The 27,895-nt window shown below is 41.8% G+C and overlaps 1 protein-coding gene across 12 annotated transcripts in view; it reads right to left on the minus strand.

Moving 5' to 3' along the window:
- ZNF644 (zinc finger protein 644) overlaps positions 1–27,895 on the minus strand; it is a 78,191-nt gene that overhangs the window by 45,063 nt on the left and 5,233 nt on the right. For 3 of the 12 annotated variants that reach the window (XM_074832463.1, XM_074832452.1, XM_074832462.1), the window contains exon 1: positions 7,084–7,262. The exons of 1 other annotated variant lie outside the window; for it this stretch is intronic. The gene's annotated coding sequence lies outside the window, so the exon portion shown is untranslated. Of the gene's footprint in view, positions 1–6,426; positions 6,757–6,800; positions 6,911–7,083; positions 7,263–7,578; positions 7,741–27,895 lie in introns of those variants that run through there. 8 more of the 12 variants (XM_074832467.1, XM_074832468.1, XM_074832454.1 and 5 more) reach the window with 7 other exon arrangements.

Below are 27,895 nucleotides of genomic sequence, written 5' to 3' on the forward strand. Positions count from 1 at the left end.
CCACAACATGTGTCACTATCATCCAATACATGCAAGGCTTTATAAGGACACAGAAAAAGACAATCACTATCCCAGAGCACTTAAAAGAAAACAAGACAGACAAAACAAACCTTCAGAGGTTTCCCCAAAGAATATAGATGTAGAAAGAATATACAATAGACAGTATCTACAGTTGTCTTTGGTTTATACACCACACAAGCAACCTTTCCACCTCAGTTTCATCAGCATTTCAGTTCAGTTTGCATACTAGACATGTAAGCTCTACTTCCTCCCATTCTGTAATTGCTCCAAAGCCTCTAAATTTTTGCATCACAGCTTATCTAGGTTAAATCACCATCCATGTCCCCCCAACTTATCGTCCCCCTTTTTCCCCCCAGAAGAAAACTGCCACAACAAATTTTAATTTGTTAGCAAGTACCTGAGTAGGGAGCACTAACTAGTATTTTGTTCTCAACTTCTCAGAAGATGAAAACCTGTTTTTAAAGTAACTTCAGAGTTCTAACATTCATTATAATTTGTATACAATGCAGTTATTTTCATTACATGCCACAGGTTCTCAGTTTTTAAGTGCTGCTCAAGAACAGAAAAGATTAGGTGATTTCACTGACAACAATATATTAAAAAAAAAGGAAGCAGAAGAGGACAGAGTAACCACTTCATTGTGAGAGAGATGGGAGAAGCCAGCTGCAGAATTGTCACTTCCCACTCCCTGTGATAGCACATACAATCAAGACTTTCTCATAGAAGACACACTCATAACAACCACGGTATTAAAACAACAGAAAGCAGCACTTCTGTGTGAAAAAAGTTATTTATATTGGAACTCTTCAGGCAAAGGCTGTCCTATGTTGAAAATATCGTTTCTAATACCAAACCAACTTATAGTAACAACAAAAAAAGCAGCTTTTGGAAAAAATACTCCCTTACTCCTTCCTCCCCACCAATTATCACAGGGGAACACAGAATCTAGTGTCTTTGAAGGCTCCCAAGCACATCTGCAAGAATACATGGTTTCCTTGCAAACAAAATAATCACAAATACAATAAACATTTCAATAACCTAAAACCACTGTCTTGGTGGTTGGGAGCCTAATTTTAGGATATAAATTCTATTAAAGTACTTGCCTCTTCTGACTCAGATAAATTTGGAAAATTAAGTTAATAGTAGAGATAGTTTCTGAAACTCTATAGCCACAAAACTGTTGTATGTGCCTACATTTGAAGATGAAGAAAGATTATCAGCAACAAACATAAAGGGCTTTTTCAAAATTAGTCCTCAAGAATTGTATCACATAGGTAGTGCTCCTATGAGAGCTGAGTGGAATCAGAAGCAAAAATATTCAGAGGACAACCACTCAAGAAGACAAAACCTGAAGTTAAAAATAAGAGCAACCTATCAACCAGAACACTCTTTGAAAAGCAGTAAAACACAACAAAAAACCATAAACCATAATCACCACCCATCACCCCACTGACTACAGCCAGACAAGAAACAGATACCCACCACTTCCTACCAGCAGCAGCAAGGAGCAGCTTCAGAGCTGCCATGCTTTAGAAGCAGACGTAAGTTAAGTTTTCCGAAAGCAGTCCCCTGACGTCCTGTCATATGCCTTTTCTAGAAAGAAATCTTGGGTGGAAACCCCCATTCCTGTCTCCATAAAAGAGCCACACTGGGGAAGTAGATGGGATAAAGCACAACTCATGCTATCAATGCACCGAATTACTATTCTGTGAAGAGGCCAGCAGGAGAGATTCATTACTACTTTTCAACATTACAGTGACTACATTTGTTAAGGAATTCCTCATTTCTTTCACTCAAACTAAAAAAGGATGCATTGGGCAAAAGCTTATAAATAAAGGTAAATTATACAAGACACATACCTTGCACCTTATTTTGCTTGTGTTCTATCACTTTGTTGTGGAAAGTATTTTTACAAGGGAGTGCTAACAGTTGACCCAGAAAACAGGAAAGTTACCATGATCTCGATCCCTGTCCTCAGCTACAATTGGACAAATCAATAAGGCACCTGTAATTCCTTCCATCTGTTTCCCAGGATGCATCCTTTCCCCTGCTCCAGCTGCTTTGTGAAGACACCAACATTATCAAGTACTCCTTTAAGGCAAACAAAAAATATAATCCTTCAAATATTCATAAAATAATGTCCCTTTATAAAGAAAATAATCTGATCGAAAATATCTCAGACTGCAACTTCTACCTTTTTTATTTTCACTCAGAAAAGAGTAAGACTGTACTCCAAAGAGTCTCCAAAACTCCAGTGCTTTTATAAGTATGGTAAGTAACATGCAATGTTAAGCATACTGAAAATAGTTACTACACACTAACAATAGGCCTGAAATATTCCAAAGCCCCAGCAATCTGACCTTTATTCTGATTTAAGCACGAACTTCGCATCCTCTGGATTATGTTTCAAGAAATACTGAATTACTAAATATCCCATCATCGTTCAACTAGTTGATTATATGTAAGATTAAGCAGTCAGTATCAATAAATAAATGTCAACTAGAGATTTATCATTTCCAGTAGCTAGATTTAGCCACATCTGAAACCAGCAGTTCCCATACCAAGAGTATCACAATTACATCTACTGGAGTGAGAGTTCTCTGCATTATCAAGTTTGTTCAGAAATATTAAGTTAGTTAATATTTATTGTACCCAAAACCAAAAAATGCACACTCACTGTTAAGCCACTGTTTTCCCTCCCTTTAACCTCATTGGCAACATAAGGGCATTGCTGCAACATTTTATCAATGTAACAGCTGCTGTGCACAGTTGAACCGTGACAGAAATGCAGCACAACTGGATACTCACTGGGATTATTTTCTTTCTTTAATTTTAAATTTAAAAAAGCTTGCTCTCCTTCAATGAAGCAATACCACTCATGAGTAAATAGCATAGAAGCCTGGGTAGACTTTGTACCAAGGCGAAATACTCATTATGTGACACTGCATCACATACTAGGTAACATGACTGATCCCATGACTACCATGCTCTTTTCAGTTTTTTGAAAAAAACCCACACATTAGAAGCTTTTGCAAACTCATTACACGGTCTTTCTTGACAGACAGCTGTGATTTGGGCATCAAATTACATCTCACAGTATTACTGTACTGTAGAGATGCATTGTATTTGTGTCCATTTTTACGTAACTGGGAAAGTCAGAGTGACAATTTCACACCCTTGCCTATCAAGAAGTTTTTCTACAGTTCTGTGAACAACGTGGGCATGACTTTTCTACCATCACTGCCTGTGTGAATGGTTCCTATTAACTGACACAAATTCTGATTTAAGGGACACAACGTATACAATCAGGAAAGCATATGTGTTTCTTTTTTTAAATTAAGCATGAAAAGGATATTTTGTCATGATACTACAAACTACATGAAATCCTTTAACCCAGTAATATCTTTATGTATATCAGCCAGAATGACCAACATTCACAATTTCCTTGGCTATCTTAAGCTCTTTTCCCAGTAGCTATATGAAGTCTGCATCCACATTAAAAAAAAAAAAAAAAAAGCAGCAAGGAAAAATATTATCAAAAATCAGCTTATATTTGGAGTGCTCAAGAAGACAGGTGAACGTATTTTTAGAGAGGATAGACTTGTTTTGGTTTATTTCACCAGGGATTTCTTTATACTCTGAAGTTGGGTGGACACTATTTTCACCTGAAGGAATCAGGCTTTGGAGGCTATGCCAACTGAAACCAGTCTCAAAGTCAATTTAAGTGAGTGCAACATTGTTCAGCTATAACCTCATTTTATTAAATGATTTTCCTCCCAATCTCTGAATACATAATACAGAGTAGTCACAATCCAGAGCACAGAGGGAACTAATTCAATTTGGCTTAAAATAACTGTTAACATTAGCATTTAGTGTTAAATAGAATAAAACAAGCATCTTAACGCAGTCCTCTAATAGGTGCATAACTTGAACTTTGTTCAAGACAAGAAGTTATTTGGAAATGTAAAAACATGAGGCAAGTGAGTTATTGGCTAGGCAAATGCAGCCAATCAGCAACTGTTCAAAGACCTTTAATTCATACCAACTTCAGGTGAACCTGCACAGCAAGTGACACAATTATTCCACATTTTTTCCAGTTTTAAGTTGTCAGATCTTTTGCAAGCTGGTAAAAAGTCTGAAAGTGTTTGAAATTAATAACTGTGTGTGAGCATGTGTGTGTGTTTTATTACTACAGAGAATTTTATTCCCTTTTCAGTTCTGTTTTCTCCAGAAGTGACTTCAAAAGTCTTGAATCAGAAAAAAGTACACATGCTAGTAGGTCCTGCTAATACTAAAACTATTCCACAAGAAATTCCACTGACAACCCTTGAATTCAGTGTCCATATTGAAATTTAGTCTACACTGTTATTTTAAAGTGGAAGGCATTGCCACTATTGTTTAACATCCTGTTTATTCAATTGCTGATGCTCCTATTTCAATCAATTGTTGCTGTAGTAAATAACCTCACAAGGATGGTCTAAGTGATCAGTGCCTTTTCCTCCTACTAGCCAGACCACCTGTTGAGATTTCAAGACACTAGTATTCTCTTTTAGCATTCTCTTAAGAACTTTCATACACATTTTCCTAGACGTATTCCTTCTAGTGGTACTCAGTATAAACTAGATGCTGTACTTCATGAACCTTCAAAAAAAAGGCAAAGTAGTACACCTTTGCTCTAATTTTGTTACAATGATATTTGCCAAGGTTTTTTTTTTAATATAAAAAAATACCATACAGATTAGAGAAGGCAAAATAAAAAAATATATCTATAAAAAGAAGTTTCTCTGGTGACGTTAACAATAACTTTTTTTTTCCCTCCACAAAACTCCTGTTCCTAGATCTTTTATTTTTTTTAAAAAAATCAACCTGAATGAAAGCTAGACGTCAGAAGAACCTATTTTAAGACAGTATTTTGAAGATTATTCATTTCAATTCTTCTTGTAATTCTTGTATAACTTTGCACCACATCCCTCTGCAGTTACATTAGACAGGTCTGCAACATCAGTTTTGATTGTAAGTCAGTGTAATAGGATTGTCACACTGCACTGCTCCTCCATGCACTCTACTTAAACTCCTCTCCAATAAGAAAATTGCTGCATTTTCTCTGCATCTAAGTGACCCACTAAAAGCTTCTCCAGATCTATTTTGCATTGTCTAATCAGTCCATTCATTCTGCCCTCAAATCACCTGTCTTGCACAAGTCAGGTTGCGAAGAATTCTACACAGAAGAATCACATGAAGTTAACAAAACTCTGAAGCACTTCACTCTCAACTGTGAAGAATCTTCTCTTTACAGATTTGTCCCATAATTGAATGAAAAATTATTTGGCAACTCGTATAAAAAAATAACACATTGCATAAACTTCTCAGTAGAAGGTACAATTCTGTGGTGGAATTCCAGAGATGCTTATCAGCCTCTTAAGAGTGTTTGTCCCATGTGTTAATTCATTTATCTATACAACATGAAATGGCTTCTTACTCTAAAATCTGGTGCACATTCATTCCCCATATGCGTCTGAAAGCTAAGTTCCATGACACAATCTTCATAATTAAATTATGTGCTAGAAAGGGAGGCAGGAATCAGAATATCACTGCGAATGAGAATTTGCTTAAAGGGCCAGAGTTGTACAACACTGATGGAAACCTATTTTGATATACCATGCTTGTTTTTCATTACCACCGTGACTTGTCAGTTTACAGCCCACACTACCCCAACAGAAGTATTTCCAGTAGACTAAAGGTTAAAGCCGTAAGAAGAAAGAAAACTTTCTAGATTGTAGATAAATTACATTGGTCAAGATGATGCTCATCACTGCGACCTGATGTAACAAACTTTGTCAGAGAAACCGCCAGACCCTGAAGCAGCTGGGAGCCCGAAAACACGACTTTGATACCTGAACTGTTAACTTTTCCTTCGCTGTTGTAAACCACCTCGGCTGCAGGAGCCCCGCGCACTGCAGACAGCAGCACTGCCCCCGGTACGCAGGGCACACCGACCAGTCAGTCCCACGGCGGGCCAGGAACTTGCCAGCCCTTTGTAACAACACCGTGCGTTTCAGAGCCGCCCTGCTTCATGCCAAGAAGGAAGGGAGCGAAGGGGCGGGCGGGGATCGCACGATACCCCTGCCCCAGGACAGCGGCAGGCGGCCTCTCCCCGGCTGACCGTGAGCCCGGGTGGGCAGCGTGCCTGGCGACCCGCACTCGGGAGGCGAGCGGCAGCGAGAAGCAGAGCGCAGGTCCGCCCAGCGGGACCCGCCGCGCCGCCCTGGCACGCCGGGGGCGGGCGGCGGGAGGGGACCGACGCCTGCCGGAGCCCCCCAGGGTGACCCCGGCCACCCCCGAGCGACGGCATCCTCCAGCCCCAGTGGCCCCCGCCGGCCGCGGCGGCGCCGCGCGGGGCATTACCTGGCTCCCCGCGGCCCCGCGCTGCTGGCGTCCCGGCCCCAGGCGGCTCTCCCCGCGCCCTAGGCCCCGCCGCGGCGGCACCGGGCTGCCCAGCTCCTCCGCGCCTGGCAATGGCGGCGGCCCCGCTCCCCCCTCCCAGCTCCGCGCTCACTGGCTGCGCCGCTTCATGTGACCGAACAAAACCCTCCCCGGCACAGCCCTTTGTGTCCGGCCCGGACGGAGCACCGGGGAGACCGCTCGCCGGCTCGGGGAGGGGGCGAGGGGCGACGGCGGGGCCGGAGGGAGGCGACGAGGAGGGCCGGGGAAGGGAGGGGAGCGCCTCGCCCCCCGCCCTCTCTCCGCCGCGCCGCCGTCGCCTCCGCCCGGCCACTTACCGCGGCGCGGGCGGCTGCGGCCGAGTCGCGGTGCCGCACCAGGTCGGAGGCGGCCGCCATGTTCCCCGATGCGGCAGGATGGAGGCAGAGCCGCCTTCCCCGCCAACCGCCGCTAGGGCGGCCGGCTCGCCGCGCCCGCCTCAGCCCGCGCCGCCCCCGCCCCACGCGGCGCCGCGCGGAGCGGCGCGCGCCCCCTCCCCTCCCCTCCCCTCCCCTCCCGGCTGCCGGCGGGGGAGGGGGGGGGGGTGGGCATTAAAAAAAAAAAGCATAACGGGAAACTCACGGGCTCGCCGGGGTGTGCGTCACGCCGGGGTTACGTCCTGCGCGCGGCGTCATGACGTCATCGCGCAACCTTTCCGACCCCCCGCCACTCGGCGGGCGGCTGCACACACACACAAACACACACACACACACACACGCGCGCACGCAGAGCCCCACACGCACACGCGTCCCGGGGGGCGGAGCGCGCATGCGTGCGGCCTTCCCGCGCCGGCACTCCCCAGCCCCCCTCCCGCCGCCAGCCGCTCGGGTGGGGGGGCGCGCGCCTCGCTTCCCGCCGCGGGCAGGTGTGCGGCCGTTACCGCCGCGCGCGGCTCCCTCGGGGCGGGTGGTAGCTCCGGCCCCGCAGGCCGGCCCCGGCGGGTCGCTCCCGGCGGGTCTGCGAGGCCGAGAAGGAAATGCCTCCCGCGGGCGGGAGGGCGGTTTCCTAAGAGCCCTTTCTTCAGAAGGCAGAGACTGCCTGCGCGGCCGCCGCCCGCCCGGCGCGGCCTCCCCTCACCTGCGCTAGGCCGCGCAGCGCGCTCGGGAGCGGGAAGTCGGAGTGTCAGTTGCTTGGCGGTGCCTTTCCCACAGAAAGTGGAAAACTAGGTCAAGTGCTGCAGGAGCTGTACAAAGGCGCTCGCCGTGCCAGTGAGAAAGGCAGGCTCCTCCGACAAGCCGCGGCTGGCGAACGACGTGAGAGGGGAACAGGAAACCTGGGAGCAGAGAAAGCGACGCGAGGAGAGAGGAGACGACCCGGGGACTGTCAGTCCATTCGGGGGGGCGGGAAGCTATGAGGTGACACCGAGAAAGTAGAAGCATTCGGTGCCATCTTTTCTTAAGAGTAATGCTGCTGATGGCAAACCCCGATTCAAAAGGGCAGGGATTCAGGGGAGAATAGTAAACGTGTAAAGTAGAGACTGCTTTGATAAATGAGATTTTTTCCTTCAGATTTGCTAGGCCCGGAGGATTTTACACTAGATTGAGAAGTTGATTAAGGTAACGTTAGAGGTGTGAGCAGTTATCACTGAGAGCTCACAAAGACAACTGAGATTTCAAGAGAAAGGAAAAGGAAAAACACAACACATATAATTCAAAAGAGAGGAATAGGTAGAGCCAAGAACTGTCAATCATTCTAGCCTCTATTCCCAGAAAAGTATTGAAGCAAATAATCATGCATCTTTAAGTACATGGTAGCTAATGAAGTGATAAGTTACAGCCAACGTGGATTTGTCAAGAAAATCGTATGGTGCCAAACTCATCCCATGCTGTGATGGTGTAACAGGCCTTGGATGGGACTAGCGGTAGATCTGTTACAGCTTGACTTAAGGCTTTTGATACCACCTCGGAGAACTCTTAATTGACCAAGCAAAAGACATAATAAAATTACTCCGCAGTGGTGCAAAACTACCTCAGCAGTGCTTCACTGTGACAAATAGCAAGATATAGCAATACCTTGGAGGTGTGTCCTGAGTTTGGTACCACGTCTAATTATGTGAATGCCAGAGTACAGTTTACATTGATCGGATTTGCCAACAATGCCAAACTGGCAGAGCTGGAAGCACATTGCAGGGCAAGAAAAGAATTCAAAATGTTCTTGACAAACTGGTTGCAGAAATAGTATGCAACTGAATAAATACAAGTGCCAACTTCCAACATTTAAGCAGGAAAATAACAATTGCACAATTGCAAGACTGGGAACAGACAAATAAATACTGGGCCTTCAGAGAAGGGGTTGGGGACCAGAGTAGATCACAAACTGAACATGCGTCAACAGTGTCACACCGTTGTGAAAAAAGCTGCTGTACAGAGACATGTAAACAGAACTGTCATATCTAGGACATACAGAGAAGCTACCCTCATTTAATACTGGTAAAGCTCAGCTTTAATACTGTGTTAAGATTTGGACTCCACATTTCAAGAAAAATGTCTTTCAAAAAAATCCAGTAGAAGAGAGTATAAGGAAGGGGAAAAAAAATCGACATTTTTAAAAGACATGACCCTAACTGAAAATAGGAACACTTGAGATTTTTTAGTCTAGAGAAGAAAAGACTATGGGGAGAAAAATACATTGTTCACTAAATCCATTGCTGACAGGGCAAAAATTAAGTTTCAAACTGCAGTGAAAGAAATTTAGGTTAGACATTAGGAAAAGTTTTACTATGATATGGATAAATAAAACTGGCATATGTTCTATAGAGGGTTCTGGAAATGTCATTAATATTTTTTTAAAGACTAAGTTAAATATCCCCAAGAAAAAATGAGAAGCATTTCACTCTGTTGTGAACTAATGGAGGCAGTCTAGGAATCATTGTTTTCAGCATAATTTTCTGTAACTGCAGTTACTATCCAGCTATCTGGTCTGATCCTGTTTTTTTCTGATAGAAATGAATCCCAGAGACATTCAAACGTTTAATGTGTTGGTGTGATCTTATGCACAGGTGTAGATATGTCCTTTGGGAGTCTTTGTCATATTACATTCTGTATAGCTGTGTGGCAACATATGTCACATACTCAGCTGATTTGTTAATTTATAAACTTTATATATCAATATAAAGTCCACATTTAAAAATTATGTGTTTGTTAGTGCTCATGTAACTAGTGTGAATCAAGGCTTTTGCTTTTGTTTTTTTTCATGGTACTAGAGATTAATTTTTCCCAGAATTCATTAAATTTTTGGGTTTCTCTGGAGCTTGCCAGTTAGGAGAAGGTAGTGTGAATGGTTTATGTTATGGGACTGAGACCCACCAAACTCATCTCATCAGAGATGACTAAAAGGCCATTAAATAGGCCAATTTTTAATCTCCACTGAGTTAGACTGAATTCAAACTGATAGCCCACAGGCAAAAGGCTATGAATTTCATTAACAATACCCTAAAGCACTCAGTCCCCTAATGAGTGCTAATGTTATTCTTCTGAGAATTAAGCTTGTTTTCTGAAAAGATACATTTATAAAATCAAGTTCTGATATTTTGGAGCACATATGGACAGTTTTCCACTGCTCTTAAACACAAGAAACATTATCATCTCATTCAATCCACAGATTTCTTCTTAAGATTCTTGGTCATATGTGCTTCACGCTAACCAAAATACAAACAATAAGAACATGAAAAAGCAAATATTAATACTACCCATATGCTTCTTACTGGATATATTTTATTGTGCCCAATTATTTTAAGTTCATCACACTTACATACATTTTGTCCCCTGGTAGATAATGTTTAAGCAACAGCAATTCTTGCTTCAAGTCTGTTAAAGGAAAATACCAAATTCTATAACAGCAAGAAAACTTACAGAAGTTGCAGTGTTTTATTATATTTCACATCTATTTGTGAACAAGTAAAATGGTTAGCACAAGGAAATATGAACTTTAGTTCTAATGCTGCCAAATATCACAATTTTATTAAGAGTTTAAAGATACCTGGCACTTTGTTTAATTTACTACTTGAGCTAAAAGACCCAGTTCCATAAGCAGTAGTAGACTCTCTAAAAAATGCTTATGATCTACACAATCTGTGGATCCAAAGAAAAATCCACATTTGGTGTGAATTCACAGAGCACATAACTGCAACATTTCATCAAAATGGCAGTGCAATAAAAGATTATGTCCAGTGGTGTCAGAACTCTTGTTCTGATTCTACCAGCTTTGCCACTTATGCTTATAATATGTGAAAAGCAGTAGATGATCTTGAAGGTTGCATGTTAGATTAAGAAGACTTGAGAAATATACTCAAAATGATGCAAAATTTGGATTGCATGTGTTCATGAAATAGACATTTTAGGACCAGCCTCCAGTGAGGCACTCAGATCAGTGAAAGAACATGTACAGCCGGTAGAGGACCATATGATACGATTCTTGAAAATTAAGCCAGATATTGCACAGCTGGCTTTTAGTTTCCAAGAATTCTGGCTGTGTCCTGTATTATTTCTCCACCAATGCAGACAGGGCCTAATAATGGTTAAAACAGCATTTGAAAACCTCTTCAGAGAAGGTTGCTACCTAGTTCCTCCTGGTCTTCAACATGGTTATAAAAAGCTTAAACCAAAACAGGCTCTTTCATGTTAGCAGCAAAATATGATTAACTGGAACCAATTTAGAAACTATTTCTTCATATAAACATTTCTGTAGCTGAAGCTGCAGAGGGAGAGTTGGAGCAGGTCTAAGCTGAAGCGTTTTGAATGAAAGAAGACTGCAAATGCCTCCTTGTAAGACACACAGCAAAATCCCAGATGCCTGGAGGGAAAAACTTTTTAATGATAATTTTTTACATTTATATAGCACCTTTTATTCCCTTGGACCCCAAGCACTTCATTAACTCTATGCAAAAAGCTTCACCATGGAAATAGAGCCACTATGCATCATTCTTTGAAAATTTCATTTTCAGTTGACACATTTCTTTCAATAACAAAATATTCTGCTTATCCTGTATATAGCAACCAAAACAACCACAGATAAAAGATTAAATTATATAGTTTTGAGTTGTAGAACAATTTAAGCCTGTATGATTTTCAAAATAGTAATGCACTCATGTAATGGATACATTGCATTTATCCCATCCATTTCCCCTCTCCAATTACTACTTTGATCTGATCTTTATACTGTAGCCTTTGGTAGAAAATTTTGTATTCCATAACATTTTCAAAATTGAAATGATCTTTGATGCCTGAATTTCAGACAAAAATGGGGTTTATAGGAAAAAGTAGCACCTTTTATTAAATCCACTACTATAAACTGAAAAATTAGAGTTTTTGAGTACCCGACTAAATGTTTTTTTTTCAGCTAAGATGGTTGTTTTAAAAAAATATCTTACCTTTACCTATAGAGTTTGTCTTGTCTTTGCCCTTAGACCCTCATAACTACAAAAACAAGGCCCCAAAAACATGATGTGAAAGGTTATTACTCAACTTGCCACAGAGTTTTTCTTTGCTTTTCATCCTACAGAGATGTTTCTGGTTTCTTGGCCTTTCTTACAAAAATATAGTTCTCCTATCTCCAGTATCAACAAATTTAGGAACTCAATGTACGGGTTGTTTCAACAAACAGTAATTAACATTATTTCCATTGAAATTTTAGAAGAACTAGTAACAGAATGAATTGGAGCAGTTTGATTTATTTCAACATTGTAAAAATTGAAAGAGAAAAAATGAATTTTCTTAACTTTTTTTTTGTTGTTTGAGCTGTTGATTCATGTTTTGTTGGCTTGCTTGTTTCACAGGCTCTTTTGAAATACAGTTGTAAACATTAATTAAAGGGGATTGTCTAGTCTATTTTTCAGACAGAACAAAAAATGTATTTTATTTATAATATAAATTTAGTCTCTGTTATAAATCAAGATTCTAGTCATCTTTGTCAGTATCAATTAAACTATTAGAATTGCCAGTAGAACAATAAGAGGGCAGTAAGAATGTATAGGTACAATTAAAACCACTAGCCATTAAAACCTATGGCTCTCTTAACAGTGATCCCAAGGTAAAGTTAGTCCTGAAATAAAGTATTTTGCAATGGAAGAATATTTAGAAACTCTACCTAGGGAAATACTGTTGCTTGCCACTGTGAATTGCCTTTAGAACTGTTGTACTGTTACAAGTGTTTTAAATTTCCCAGCGAGGAAAAGATTTCCCACATTACATAATAAAGACAACTGGTGCTCTGTTTCCCCATTGCTAGGCTTCTGTTCATAGGCACCAGTACGAAAATACCGTGTCTGTTGCTCAGGCCTGCTCCCCTTGGCTAGGCCCGCGCTAGTGGTTACAAAACAGCTTTTGTCAGGAGGGCAGCAGTTCCATACCCAGCCTTCCACAGTTGTCTCCTGTTTTCAGTCTCACCACTAAGGAGTGTTATTGTCATCTGCCCCTGCTCAGAGAGCAGCAGCTGCTGGGGCAGCACTGCCTGCCTGGCACACCAGGCTCTGTTCTTAGCAGCTCCTCAGGTACCACCATAATAAACATTACCAATTAACAAATCCTGGATTAATTATCAATAGTAATTAATTAACCTTAGTCTTTATGCTTATTTTCTTTTATCTTGTGTTATTCTAATTCATCCCACATTAAAAAGTTGACAGTTAAGCCTACATCCTTGTTCCCTTCAGGAGGACCTGACATCTCCTCATGTCTGAGTTACTGAGCTGAAGACTGGCAGAATTCAAAGATCACAAGAAAGCAGATTAGTGTAGGAAAATACCACCATATATTATAGCACTGACCTTCTTAAAAACAACAATGTATTGCCTTGGAGGGTTGCCATTTGCATCATGCACAGGAAGTATTAATATATGAAAATATGCTATGAGCGACAAAACCATAACAAATTTCTTCCTGAGTCTGTTGATGAATTATAATTTAGTGGGAGAGGAAGAAAGCTGTGGCAATAAACTGGCCTTCAGTAGATGATGGAAAGGACCTAGATATAATAGGTATAAATTATCATAGCTCTGCTTAACCCAGTCTGATGATTCACTTCACATTATAGTGCCAAAATGACACACTGAGAGAAGACAGAGAATCATTTCAAGCTTCCTGTTTCAGTCCTCTATGTCTCCCTGTAGAGGACAGGGCATAAAAGAGTCCAGCTCCTACCACTATTGACCACATCCCTGACCTTCACCATGACTGTCCTATGCTGGCAAAGTGTTACTGATGAGAAGGCAACTGCACTAGACCTGTAGAGTGCCATGTTCTGGTCTCCTAGTTGCATCACACCCTACTTCTCCCTACACCCACCTCTGTGACTAGCATTAAGGGTCACACCCACGTCTACAGCATATATTAGAGATATTAATGTGGGGAATTAGTGACAATAATCCTTTCAGGCACACTCCATCTCCAAATTTGTGACTTCTACATGTCCCAGTGAAGGACACAGGTAACACAACATAGGGAAAGTCACCTCCCCTGACCGAACAACAAGGGAACACCCTCACAAAAAGGAAAAGGTTTTGGCAGCCAACCCCCACCAGTTCTGTACTTCGAAGTCATCTGGCCAGATGGAAGTCAGGACAAAGATCCAAGGGAAGACATCTTCACCAAAAACCTTTGCTCTAGAAGCAAGTGCCATATGTTTTAGCAGCACTTGAAAAATGAACAGCATTTCTCAGTTGTCAACGACATGGCCAGTGTATAACTACATACCAGGCAGGACCTCAAACCGCCTTCTTTTCCCCACAACTTCCTACTGTTCTGCCCCGTAGGCAATTACTAGCTCAGCAATTGTGATTTCTTTCATTGTCCGATGGACATACACCCTCTTGTCCTTACGCTTGACACAAACAATTACATAAATCTTTATTATTGTTTGTTTGTAAAGCACCAGAGGTTTGTGTATAGGAAGACTAATAATATTTAAAGAAGTAAAGAAAGCAAAAAAGCACTTTCTTACTATTAATGTGGAAGTACTGAGGAACTTATTTCGTGTTTAGGTAAGATCACAGTAGCAGAAAGTCTGTTTGATATGCCATACCTTCTGTTTGTTTCTTAATTGTAAGGAATTTGGTTTTGATCAAGACAATTAACTATGAATATAGCTGAGTCTTTCTAACATCAGAGATAAAGCTTAAAAAAAACTACAAAAGCTTTTTTAGAGTATATTGTACTGTATAGAAAAGTATGGATCTTCAGGGAATGAAAACAGACAACTTTATAATTGAATCCTGAAAGGGAGAGGAAAAAAACTATATAAAACTGTGAAAGTTTAACATACTCTTAGAGCTAATAAGCAATTTTGAAAAATTATTTATCAGATTCCGTGGTTGTACAGAATCAGTATATGGCATGGTAGGTTGACAAAAATGAAAAGAGCAAGTTACAACCCAGGGTTATTACAATGCGAGTTTTGTTACCCAGTAACTTTTTTCTTTCCAACCTCCCTGCTGGTCCCCCTCTATGCCAACAGAGGAGAAGCATCTCCTAGCTCCTCAGCTTGGCCACTCCATTACCACTCATCTGCCAAAAAGTATCTTCAGTGCAATGATCAAAGCTATATTAAAACTTTTGCTTCTTTCTTGTTCATCCAGTATTTCCAGATCACATCCCCCCTAAACTCTCAGATGAATTATTTCGAACAGCAGTTCATCTGCCATTATCCCGTTCAGGAAATACCATTTTAGGTTTGGGATTTGCAGGCAGATCTTGTATTATAATACTACTGCTTTTAGTGTGAAGCTCACAGGAACATAAAATGTCTCATTATAAGCCCAGTGAAATAGCTGCAAAGACTTTAATGAGCTTTCAACCATGCTCAAAGAAAGAGAACTCTAGCGCTAATTTTCCTAGTAACAGAAATCTACGTATTTAAAATAACTGTAAAATAGTTATTTCAGTATCCTGGAATACATGCTGAGTAGAGGTTTTTCAGACAAAAGAAAGAATGAAGAAACTCAGAAGAACAATCATGTTCACTTTTAAAATTTGTCCCAGTTTCACAGTCCTTGGCTTTGGTTTCCAACAATGTGTTCATAGGTCAGTGTGTGGAAATGGACTCAGGTAAGGCTTTGGAAGTGTATTTTTAGTTAGACCATACAGACAATTCACAGAGTAAAAATGGGGTATCTGTAAAAGCAGAAACAGTTAGCAGAGTAGTTTCAGCAAAAGCAGCTATGCCTGAACACTCTCAGGAAGCACTCAAATCTATCTACTAGTATATCAGATGCATCTCGCTAATTCCATCCCGAGCACATTAAAATTCCTTTTTAAGAAGTTAGGTCTGAATTGTCATTCAAATATACCTCTGGCTTTGAGTTACAATGTTTATAGTCTGCTTTAAAACAGCAGAACAGTTTTTACTTACTTTGTGCAAAAGAGAATCCTGATTTTGAATCTTAACAGGAGCCAGATAATGGTGGTTTAATATTTCATGTAGAGGTCTTCATCAGCAAGTCATTTAACCCAATCAATGGAAGACTGAGAGTACTTTTAAAAGTATCCCATTTATGAATAAGCAATAACTATATTTTTGTCACATTTTATCAATTATGCTTTCTAAACAAGGAGGGTGTTATCACATTTCTGACAGTACATTAGGAAGCATATCTTTTCACAATGACTGTTAAAATGGCACATGCTGGGGAAAACAGTGCTTATTAGGATTAATTTAATACAATGGATACTCACTAAGCATGAATTGTATACGATCACTTCCATCATTAATGTGTTATAGTTTATCTCATCCTTTAAAAAGAAATAATTATATATTGAGAGTTCTTTTTTTTCTGACAGAGCTGACAGAATTTAAATCCCAGGCCCAAGGAAGGAGAGCAGTGGCTTAAGGCATCTAGCACGCCTGTGCTACAGCAGGACAGGCCAGCAAGGGCTATGAGGAACAGTGACAGCCCGTCCTTTCAGGAGATTCAAGTAGTAGGCTGTGGAAAATTAATGATGTCCGACTGTCAGCGTTTGTGTTGATCAAACAGCTCTCCAGCATGATGAGAGCAGAGAGGCAGAAAATGCCATCTGAGCAGACATATTGCTTTTGCTGTGGAGGACCTACCAACAGGAGATCACAGCACTTAGTAGCAGTTCAGGGGGCTGACGCCTGCTGTTGGCAAAAGAGCAGGGCTGGAAATGATGGTGAACATTCAGAATACAGAGCCACCATTTCTAACCCCAGGCATATGTTAACCTTGGCCCTTTTATATTTCTCCTGCTGAAAAGGGTGACTGTAAAGTACAGCTTGGAGGTAACTGCTAGTGGAAGAGTCCTTGAATGCAGAGATGCTGGGAATCAAGGTAGCTGCACAGGGGGTGCCCTTACATGCTGTGTTAGGTCTCCAGGTCTCTTAAGCACATCTGCATGGCACAGCAAATGAAGCACATCGATCCCACAACATCAGCAGAATACCGTGTTGAGGCCCTTCTGTGACATCAGCATATTTGTACCACATACCTCCTGCATCCTACACACCCCTACCTTTATGTAAAAAGCCTCACTGATCACCACCCTTCTGATCTTGCTCAGAAGCATCTCCCCAGGATAGCCAGCACCTCTGTGGTCTCTCAGTCCATTCTGAGATAACCCACTCAGGCCTTCACTTCAGAAACAGACTCCATAGTGCTCTCCCTTTGCTTTGCATACAATATGGAGAAGGTGGACACTGATCCTTCTGGGAAGGAAGGTTGCTGATCCTCCCCTGGGTTAACAGAAGCAAGAAAAAGCTCGGCTTGTAGCTGGGGCCTCCCAAGTGTGGAAGAAGACTATGAGAAGGCCAAAGTGTTTGCAGATGGCAGCTGAGGACCAGGTTGGGGGGGGCTGGGCTGGGAAGGCGATGAAGGCACGTCACTGTAAACCAGAGGGCTGCATGGCCAGATGGTGCTGAACAGGTCTGGGCAGGTATGGCACACGTACAGGTGCAGAGCTGTAGTGTCAGGGCCAAGCCATATGGCTCTGTTGGACAGGTATGGGGGTGCTCCAGGGAAAGGCATTGAGGAGCGGAGATGGTCCAGACTATATGTGTGTGGGGGGGTGGGGGAAACAGAGGTGGTTACTGAGGAATTTCCCCACAGCATCCTAGCTGGAGCACTCCCAGGAAGTCCCAGAGGGCACACAATGCTCAGGCAATAGAGCCTTAATTGTGGCATGGGAGCACTTCTGCTGGACAGAAGGACAAAGCTATCTGTCCTCCCTACATTTGGCAGTTCTTTTGTTCTGAGTGGGATGAGGATATTTTACTTGCAGGGAGGCTGACTGAACAAATCCCATTTCCCAGTAGGAGCAGGAAAATGAAACGGCTTGGGGAGTTCCCCACTGCTTATTTGGAAATGCCATGTGAGTGATTATCTGTGCACCTAAAAGGAGAAATAACCTAATATAAAATGTAGGATGTATGAGTGTCAACTGAAATGCACCCTAATCATGGGATCCCTTCTACCAAAGATTATATGATTTTCAAAAATATGCTTTTGAGGCATTAAAGGAAAAAAAATCTCAAGTCCTGTGTTTCATTTAATTTAGAAATTACAATTTTCTTTTTTCTTTACGCTGGGCTGGGTTTGAAAAGAGACTATAGAAACAGGAACTATCATGAAAGAGCTTGTAGAAGAATCCAAAATTTCTCCTTATTTTTTATTTACTTCAATGGAACTGTAAGTCTAAGAGGGCTGGATTGGTCCAGATTTGCACATTCTCTTCTAGAGCCTGGGAGACTTGCAGAAGGAGAGCCTGTGCTTTACATTCTGCTTTGTGAGAATATTATTTCGATTTTTATTTTACTACTATTTAAAAGTACTCACTAGAAGTTCCTGCAGTTGTTTGGTCACATAATAACAGACAGACTCTAATTTCTCATGCATGGCACTCAGCATGGTGTATCAGAAAAAAGGCCCCAAACCTGCTCCTGCATTCTAATAAGTGTGTGTGTCACTTTGTAGGAGATCAGAATCCTGTCCAAATTCTGCAAAGTCTAATAGAACAACAGTTGCCAAATGACAAAACCTATCAGAAGAAACAGAGTAAAAAGGCACATCTTTCTTTCTGATCTTCACAGCTTCAGTACCAGCAAGAGAAATGTCACGGTTACCAAAATAAAGCCACTTAACCACTGTAACTGCTATTAAATATAAACAAGGACATAAAAATGGAGATGTTGGAAGCCAGGATATGAACATCTGAAACAGTAGCTATGTATACAATTACAGTTTTGTTAACATTGTCTGCTCCCAGGGCTGTGCAGCTCCACTGACTGCAGCTGTGCTGGGAACAGAGGCATAGACTTCTGGGGCCTATAGCATCTAACCAGCAATGGGGAATCCCAAGAGCAAAATGGTTGTGCAGTGATGCTGTGGTGTGGTGGGAGGAGAAGAGGGACTGCAGAAGGTGCAGTTTCTCCCCCTTTACTGTCATGCAGGACACACACATTACATAAGGAAGCAGCAAGAGTACCTTCACTTGTCCTTCTCCCCAATAACTTTTCTCATCTTAGTAAAGATAAGCAAGCTAAATTCATGACAGCAGCTAGTTGTTTTAAAGGCTCTGCCACTGTGGCAATAAGACAACACACACTGGCATCCTAAACCAGGTAAAATCACTTGGAAGACAATATAAAAGTGAGAGCTTAATGGGCATTACTTAGTGTTTTTCTCACATAGACACAGCTGTTGAATAAATGCCCTGCTCAGCATTGATCATCCATATGACATGGTAAATGAAGATGGCACATTCCTAAGTAAGAATTATAGTCTTGTCTGTACACAAAAACTGCATCCATTTTATTTAATCAGTAAAGAAATGGATGCAGCACAGGCAACATGTAGACAAAATGCAGGGGGTAAAATGACATTGTATGCATCTATTGAAGACTTACAATTTTAGCAGCCTTGTTTTCTGCAGGTACAATGCTGGCATTTTTTGTCTGAGCACAACATATCATGATCAAGATTCTGGATATGAGGAAGAAGAGGAACAAGACTGTGGTCCATGACCTGCTGGAGTCCGTACTGGTCTTTCAGGGAGCTGCTAAAAGAAGCCAAACAGGACTGTTCATCTGCAGAGTTGCACTTTACTGCTATCCCTGCTATCTGAGACGTGTTGGATTGTTGGACTATTCCTGGTGCTTCAATTATACAAAAAAAATACACTAAAATAATTAATTGATGTCATTAAACTACTGTGGTGTTGAACACATATTGCACTTGAACATAATGAATGTTGACAATTCTTTATTTCAGGTTTTATGACAAGACCTCTGTGATAAATATTGCTACAAATTCTGAAAGTCAGATACAGGAAGGAGAAGTCTGCACACTATAAACTGCCACAAAACTGAAGACTTGTCAAAACAAAATGAGCTATAAAAACAATATTCAGGCAACGTCACTCTCATTAAACACCTAATGATGCCACAGGCATATTAGTGGGAAAATGCTCATGAGGCTCATGAGGAATTAGGAGAAAAAAAATAAATAAAAACCGTGCCCCTAAAACCGCTTCCCAAGCTGTTTGTACATTCTGCCGCAGGCAGTTTCTTGAAAAAGATGGAGCCGTGAATGGAGACAGTCAGTGACTATTAGATGCTGATGATGGTGAGGGCAAGCAGAACTGATGCTAGAGATTAAGGGCTGCATTTTGCTTTCAGTTATGTCTCGCCTGTCTCAACATTTCATAGTATTTAAATGAATCTGTTACATAAGGCATTTCTCCTGTCTACGCTGCTCAGCAGCCATATTCTCCTTTCTGGTATGGATTGTCTTGGGAAGCTTGCCAAGCTGTGACAGAGCAGTGCATAAAAGGAAATCATGCTTATAAGCTGGGGGTGGGGAGAGCTGCAGGTGAACAGATTCAGTGCAGCAACATATATACAGTCTCCTGTCTCAAAAACTCTGGGTTTATATGAAATGGGAGCCACAATACTTCTTTTAAAAAGCTGCTAGAGACCCCAAACCATCCCGTTGATTTGCTTCAGGGAGGGTGTGAGCACAGTGCAGTAGAACTGCTCAACACTGCACTGGCTGCTGCTTTAGCAGACTGGAAGAACAAACAAGCATTTCCTCTTAAAGTGCTAGAGAAGCCCCATCCAGTTTTGGAGCCCATTCCTGTCAGAGGCTGAACACCTCCTTTACACTCAGGAAGGATCTGGACCTTTTAATTAAAGACAGAGGGAAACGAGGGTGGACTCAGCCTCTTGCTGGAGTAAGCTATTACCTGCCTGCCAGGACCTGCCCGAAAGATCTGGCATTTCCTACAGAATTCAGGGAATGCACTCACTGTTGTTAATATTCATTATTTTATTTATTAATTGCCAAGCTCTCAGGTAGTTGTTGGCTTTGCATCTCTAGACCTCAGAGTGCTTTACAAAGGAGATCATTATCAACAAAGGAACACAGACATCTACATTTGGGCTTTGGCACGGAAAGAGCATCTCAGTTCACCTGTAAAGTAGATTTGCCAGTTGAGCTTTACTCTGGCCATCTGCCCTGGAAACAATCTCCAAATCTTAAATGACTGGGGGCAGGGGGAGCGATTTTCAGCTGAAGTTCAATGACACAAACATCTACAGGGGATTAGGCAATCCTGCACAATGCCGCACCTGGCTGGAAGATGTGGAGTTCAAGGAGACTCTCAGCTTGAAGTCTACGACAGTGGAGCAACCTCCAGGCATCTCCAGATCAGACCAGGATTCAGTACTACAAGGTATTGCTGTGGATTACAGCACTGAGCACTTCTAATTGCTCCATCCCTGAAGACAAGATTTAATCTCCTTTTGCCATCTTCAGTTGTTAGAGTAAAAGACAGGTGAAGAAATGTGCTTGGGCTGATAAATTTTTTGGCAGTTTTGCACTACACACAGACTAGGATTTTTCATCTTAATGACCTGCAGCTGAAACAGATGTTTTGCTTTAGTGTTTTAAAGCACTTCACAAAACTTAACACTAATTTATTCTTTCACAGGGCAGGAAAAAAAAGATGTTTGGTATCGTTACTCACATAACAGAACAATGTGAAAAATGGAAACAGATGTTTCTCATTTAAGCATGAATAAGAAGGAAGTGAAAGAAAAAAGATGATGTAGTAGTAGTGATTAAGAGAAATATGATGGCTTGGTTAAGTCAAGACAATTTCTTATGGATCTCCAGTCAGTCCTGAAAGATCTTTCTAACAACTTGGTCCCTGATTCAGCAAGCACGTGGAAGTGCTTAACTCCAGCTGTGGAGGTTGTCTCACATGCTTCATTTATAGTATTTTTAAAAGCTGTATAGCCAAATGAATGCTTTACAGTTAGGAATTGAGGGATCAACGGCATTGTTACTGTAGACAGTAAAGCACTGTTTTCACAAATTACAGACATCTGAATTTGAATATCAGAATAGAAATAAAGTCAAACTGAAAATACATTGTTTCCTGAAACACCAAGAAGTGCTTTGATTTTACTGCAGCACAGACAGAACATTGTTGAGACCCAGAGCAGCACCAGGGACCCACTACGTGCTCCCCACTGAGAGCCCCGGGTTCCCCCACAGGGTGCAGCACCTGGTGACCTGGTCCGCTTTGGCAACCACCTCTCACCTCTCCCTGTCCCAGCAGAAGAAAAGGTCCAACTTGAGCTGCAGGGCCTTTTCCCAGTAAAAATCTCTTGGAAACCTCCAGTGACCTGAGTTTCACTGAACGAAATGCAACTCTTTACTAATCCACCACCGAGAACAAAATTACTTGCTAGGGGGTGAACTGAACCTGGGGAAGGGGTGTATGTAACGTGCCCCGATATTTCTGTGTCTGGTGGGATGTGGCTGCAGACCAAAGAACCCATCTTTCATTGTTGGTACAACTTTTTGTCTTAAGCCTGCCTTGAACGGTGAAGGATCCAAGCAGGCCGGTGCAGACTATCAGGCTTAGACAAGACTGTTCCACCATGTCCCTGCCCCAGAGCCACCCCTCACAAGCTTCCACAGGCATCCAAGGTGCCCTAGGGCTTGCCCCTGTGGAAGGCAGGACAGCCCCACCCTGCCAATGCTCAAAGCCAGGACAGAGGTGCAGAGATTTTCCCCACCACAGGAGAATCCTTCTGGCAAGTCCATCTCTCCGAGTGCCTGCTCAGACAGTTTTCAGTCTTTGCTACCCCTGAGAAAATGATACTCTCTCCAGCCTCACTGAATTATTTTTGATCTATATGCACCAGCACATTCTGCCCTTCCCAGGGCAATCTAGATCCAACTGGCAGAAGTATAGCTACTCCTGATGTTCCCAACAAGAAAAGGCAAAATAAATGTTCAGATTCCCCATAGATTATAACATTGTTAAAAAAAAAAAAAAAAAATCCCTTTGTTTCCAGACTGTATTAATCTATTAGGAACCACTGGGCAGAAACATAGAGCAGTATAAAATTCCTTTTACAGAGGAATTCTTAGAAGGAAAAATCGAAAACTAAGCTTTAAATCCTCTTGTTTTGAGTTTTAAGGACAATACTTCAGTTCTAGGAAACTGTCACTTTCCACTCAACATTTTTAATATGAAAATGTTTCTGAAATTGTTACTGATTTCAGCATGGTTGCCGAGAGAGGTTTGGCCCTCTATGCAGTCCACAGACTGCACATGCAGAATTAATAATCTCGTTAACATTACTATATGCAAATGCTCCCAGGATGCAAAGAGAGATTTGTATTTCAGATTAATATTTTATGGGAATTTTGTGTGTACATGATAAATGAATAAATGGAGGGACACAAGGGGACATGCAGAACATGTGCATCATGTGTGAGAACTGCATTAATTCTTAAATGTTTGCAATGGCCACAAGATGGTTAAGAAACAAAAAGATTTATTATTGTAATTACATACGAGGAGAGAATAAGAGAAGAAAAATGAGAGATCAAGGGAGCCGTTTCATGTTACAGTTTCTCCAGCTGCAGAGCTGGCTTGAGAGGTTCTCTGAACCCTCCTGCCCCCATCCTTTCCACCCTATGCGCCTTCCCCTGGCTGCAGATTACCATCCCTTTAATTCTGCCAATTCAACCATTTGCATGTTCAAGCTTTAAACCAGCTCTTAATTACAACATGGAGTCACACCCTTAGTCTACTGGGTCTCTCATTCATTTTCAGATGCTATATAATGAGGAGCAATACCATATAAAATCTCAGCACTAACACAGTGCTGTGGATACGAAAAAAGAGCATGTCAGGGAGACTGAGAACACATCTCAGAATCTGAAGGTTAAAAAGGAGAGTTATTTGGAGAGAACTGTCACTGGCTCCCCACTGTTTCAGCTTCTGGGTCGCCCCCTTCCCCACCTCTCCAGTTGTCCTTTCTCCATTGAAGTTTTATTGCTACTTTGGAATGGCATGAAGCTCTCTCACGCTTTAACTATAAGAAATGTAATACTGTATTTGTCCAAAAACCTACATGAGTAAAAGAAGATCCCTGAGGGGATATTATTAACTGCCTGCTACTTATCACTGATGGTTATTCTCTGAGACAACTCTCCTGTTTAATCTTTATGCTCTCGACAATAACCCTTCTCTCTTTTTGATCAAGTGTTTAATTTTCTTGAAAGATTTTCTCTGACTTTAGTTATTATTGAAGGGGATTTTAATTTTACCCCAACTCTTTAATGGCTAAATCTTGCATATCCACTATTTCAAATAGGGGTATTCCAGTTACTCTAAGTAAATAGTTCAAGGATTTGGTCTTGATAGGTAGCTGGAAAATTTCAAATAAAAACAAAATTGAAATTGCACTTTCTTTTCCACTTCAGAATAGAGTTTTTAGTCTCCCTGAGTGACCTGTCAGTGTATTGGAATAAGAAATGGATACTGCTAGACTGCTACAGAGCATACTCCCATGTCAGCAGAGTTTCATCAGCATGAGTGGCAGCCCTGTATGGGAAATCAGTTAGCTGGTTATTTCATCTGCAGCTGATCAAAGATAAACAAGATTAAAAAGACAAACAAAGGGAAGTGGTGATGTAGAATGTATTCTTACTTTCCTAGTCTCCACAGGCAATATTATTGCTAAATTTCCTCTAATTGTTTACAGTAGAACTTTAAAGCATAACAGGAGAGAAAAATAAAGAAAAAACCAGTAGAGGTTCAGCAGACAGCAAAGCCCAGAAACCCTTGAAACCTGCTTGCTTTCCCTTCTCACAAGCATCCTCAATCCTTCCCCATTGTCACTGCATCTCCACAGCCCATTGGAAGTCCAGATCATGGGTAAATAATAATGTAATAGTTATATTTAGAGCAGCCCATAGAGCAGAGAAAGATTGCACCATAGGACTGAGAGGTCTTTTGGGGAGGCTTGGTTTGTTTTGTCATACTGGCCACTCCCGTTTCGAATGACCTTGTTGTCCACAATAATTACAACAGTTTACAACAGTCTCCTGTTCCTGGAGCCAATAAATTATTAGATTGGGCCCATGATTTTGCAACTCTAGTCTGTATTCCCAATATTGGCTTATTGGCTTTGCTTGTCCAGTCTGAACATGTGTGAGTGGAAGCACAGAGCCTGGGTCTGCTCTCTCTCATGCAGCCACTCTCCTTTCCTGGTCCCCAGGTTCAAAATGGGAGCTTGGCACACCTTTCTTACAGTCTGAAGCAAGACGGCCCTTCACTCATCTTCCTCACCCCTTTTCCACAATAACCCATCCTCACAACTACCCTCCCTGCCAGCACGGACTTGCTCACAGGATGCAATCAGAGAGGTGCCAGGAGCGTAGGACACAGCTGCTCCATGACCAGGAATTCAGGTGAGGAAAAGACTTGAGTGAAAGTGAGCAGAGCCAAATGCCTAGTTAGCAGATACTAGAATATGCAGATCTAAATCTATACATCTAAGCCTTAAGTTTCCCCATCTGTAAAAACAATGTTGAAATACTTCCCTATTTCTCAAGAACATTACTAGGGTTAATAAATTAATTAATGCTTACAGAACACCATATTGTCAGAAGAATCCTTTCTCTAAATCAACATATTTTCAAATATTTCAGTTGATGACAGAAGTTAATTTTACAAACAGGTACAACACAGACTACAAATGGTGGCTAATAACCTCAAGATGATCCCCTTAAGATTAATCTAATATTGCAAAATCTTTCAGAGTGAGTATTTATTTCCCCTGTTGCATTTCTGTTGAGGCAGTTGGACTCAGCAGCCCCATTTGCTTTCTCAGCATCTGATGCCAGAGTACACAACAGTACGGGTGGAAAGAACGCAGCAAGAGAGAGATGTAATCACCAAAGAAATGGAGCAACAGACTTAAAAAGAGCATGATTCTCACAGCAGGTCAGCTGAAGTGGCAGCTGTGCATTTCTAGGCTAGTACCAAGTGTCCACTACCACCTCACAAGAGCCTTGTAGCTCTAGATTTTATCCCTGTTGACTGAAATACAAAAAAATTGTCTAACAATATCATTGCTTTTCAGAAAGTACTGGTTCAGCCCCAGCACAGGACAAACTTTCTCCAATACTTCATTTTCTAATCTCCAAGGCTCAAACAAGAGATGTGTGGAGAATCTTTGTGTGCTGCCCTTCACACTTGCATTCAATTCTTCCCTGCTTAATGAGCCATGGGCTGTTGCTCTGAAACAGAGGACATTAACAGTTCAGAAAAAATAAACCCCTGCAGATTAATCACCTGGCTTCTTCATGGGCCCAATTCCAATCAGCAGACAGTGTGAAAGCAGAGTATCTCCGTATATACTGTCTGACTGATAAGCATATTAGCTGATTGCTACGCCTGGCTTTGACAACCATATAGCACATGAGTCTTATTTCATTGTTTATTTCAAATGAATACCAGAGCTCTCCAAATGTCACTATATTCACAGAAACTAACAACTGTGCAGCCATTACATGATTCTCTTAGCATTCCCCCTTCTTTGTGCCACTATCTATTTCATGCTTCTTGATTTTTAAAGTGAATGTTTTATTACTTTCTGAACAGCACTTAATTGTTAGGTATCACTTCTGAGTCCACCATGCAGTAATACTTGCAAAGACAAGGATCTCCATTCAGCTTTAGAACTACACTTTGCTAGAAACTGGCCACTGACTAACGGTATTCCCGCTCCTTGGTAAACCACTAGTAGCTTTATTGTCACTTAGCCTGACCACTCCATTTTAGTACAGGAGGGATAGTATGAAAAGGAAACAAGACTAAGTGTCGGCCAAAAGGATGGCAAACCCATCAAAAGCCCTTTGCCAAACCTTGAGCATAGCATAGGCTGGACACAGTGCTTAATTTTCTGGAAACAGAGAGAAAGGAAACAGCCAACCAACCATTTGCACTGTCAGCATGATTTCCCCCATCCCACAGCAAAGTAAGCTCAGAAAAGACAAATGGGATGTGGCATTAAACAGACCTGAACTGCTCCAATTTATGTAATGACAATACCCTCCCATCACCATAACCCACCTCTTCACCCCTGCCCGCCCCGGCTCTCCATGGTTCAGGAGACTTTTTGAACAGAGTGATTCTAGCATAACATGAAGGAAATACCAGCTCTATCTCTTGATTATTTCTTATTAATCTCTTTTCTCTTGTTGGGTCAAATCTCAGTCTCACTGAACTCCCGATTTAGCCTATTAGCAGGGAACAGTGAATCCCCATCCTCATTTCTTTCCTTCACATATCTACTAGCTTGTTTCCCATGTTTCCATTTTTATAGCCCTTAGAGGCTACAGGAGCATGCTGCTTTGATTGCCTTTACCTTATCCCTCCTATAGGTCATGCAGGTCACTGGCATACCTGGAATAAACTGGGACTGTTATTTCAACTGTCAGTCACACTTCAGCTGGAAGGCAGAGTCCCGTTAGCAGGGAGATTGAAGTGCTACAGAGCAAAGCAGAGGACAGTAGTGTCTTTGATGGCAACTGTGTGCTTCAGCTCCCGCCTGTTAATAGGTATCCATGGGCACTGCTGTTCCCCTGGCTCTGTCTCCCTTTGATCATGCTGTGTTGCTATTGGAGCATCTCAGTAAACAGGCCCAGAGCAAGGTGCATGTGCCTCTGCAACCATGCACCACAGGCAAAGTCCTCCCCAGATTAAAAGTCAAAAAAACCTGTGGTGTTCTCCTGAGCTGAGGATTTGTCCCTATATTCCTAACATTCCTCTGCCACCAAGCAAGGCCTCATCAGGATGCTCAGATACAGAGCAGGAGCAGCGTTTGATTAAGACCAGTGTGAATGGAATATGCAAAGCACCACAGATTCCCCAGTAATGGTCTTTTACAAAGAACCACCTGGATGCCACAAAATGAGCCACATGCAGAGACCCCGTAGAAACAATGGCACTTCAGACTGGACATCTTTGTAGACCTTCAGCCTCTGCTGGGGTCGCAAGCCTTGGATTTGGGCACATTAATTCATCACTTCTTCAGAGAGGCAAAAACACTGCTGAGAGGGATGCAAACATGTTTGCTT

This window comes from Strix aluco, chromosome 8 (genome assembly GCF_031877795.1).
Source record: "Strix aluco isolate bStrAlu1 chromosome 8, bStrAlu1.hap1, whole genome shotgun sequence".
In the NCBI taxonomy this organism is placed as follows: Eukaryota; Metazoa; Chordata; class Aves; order Strigiformes; family Strigidae; genus Strix; species Strix aluco.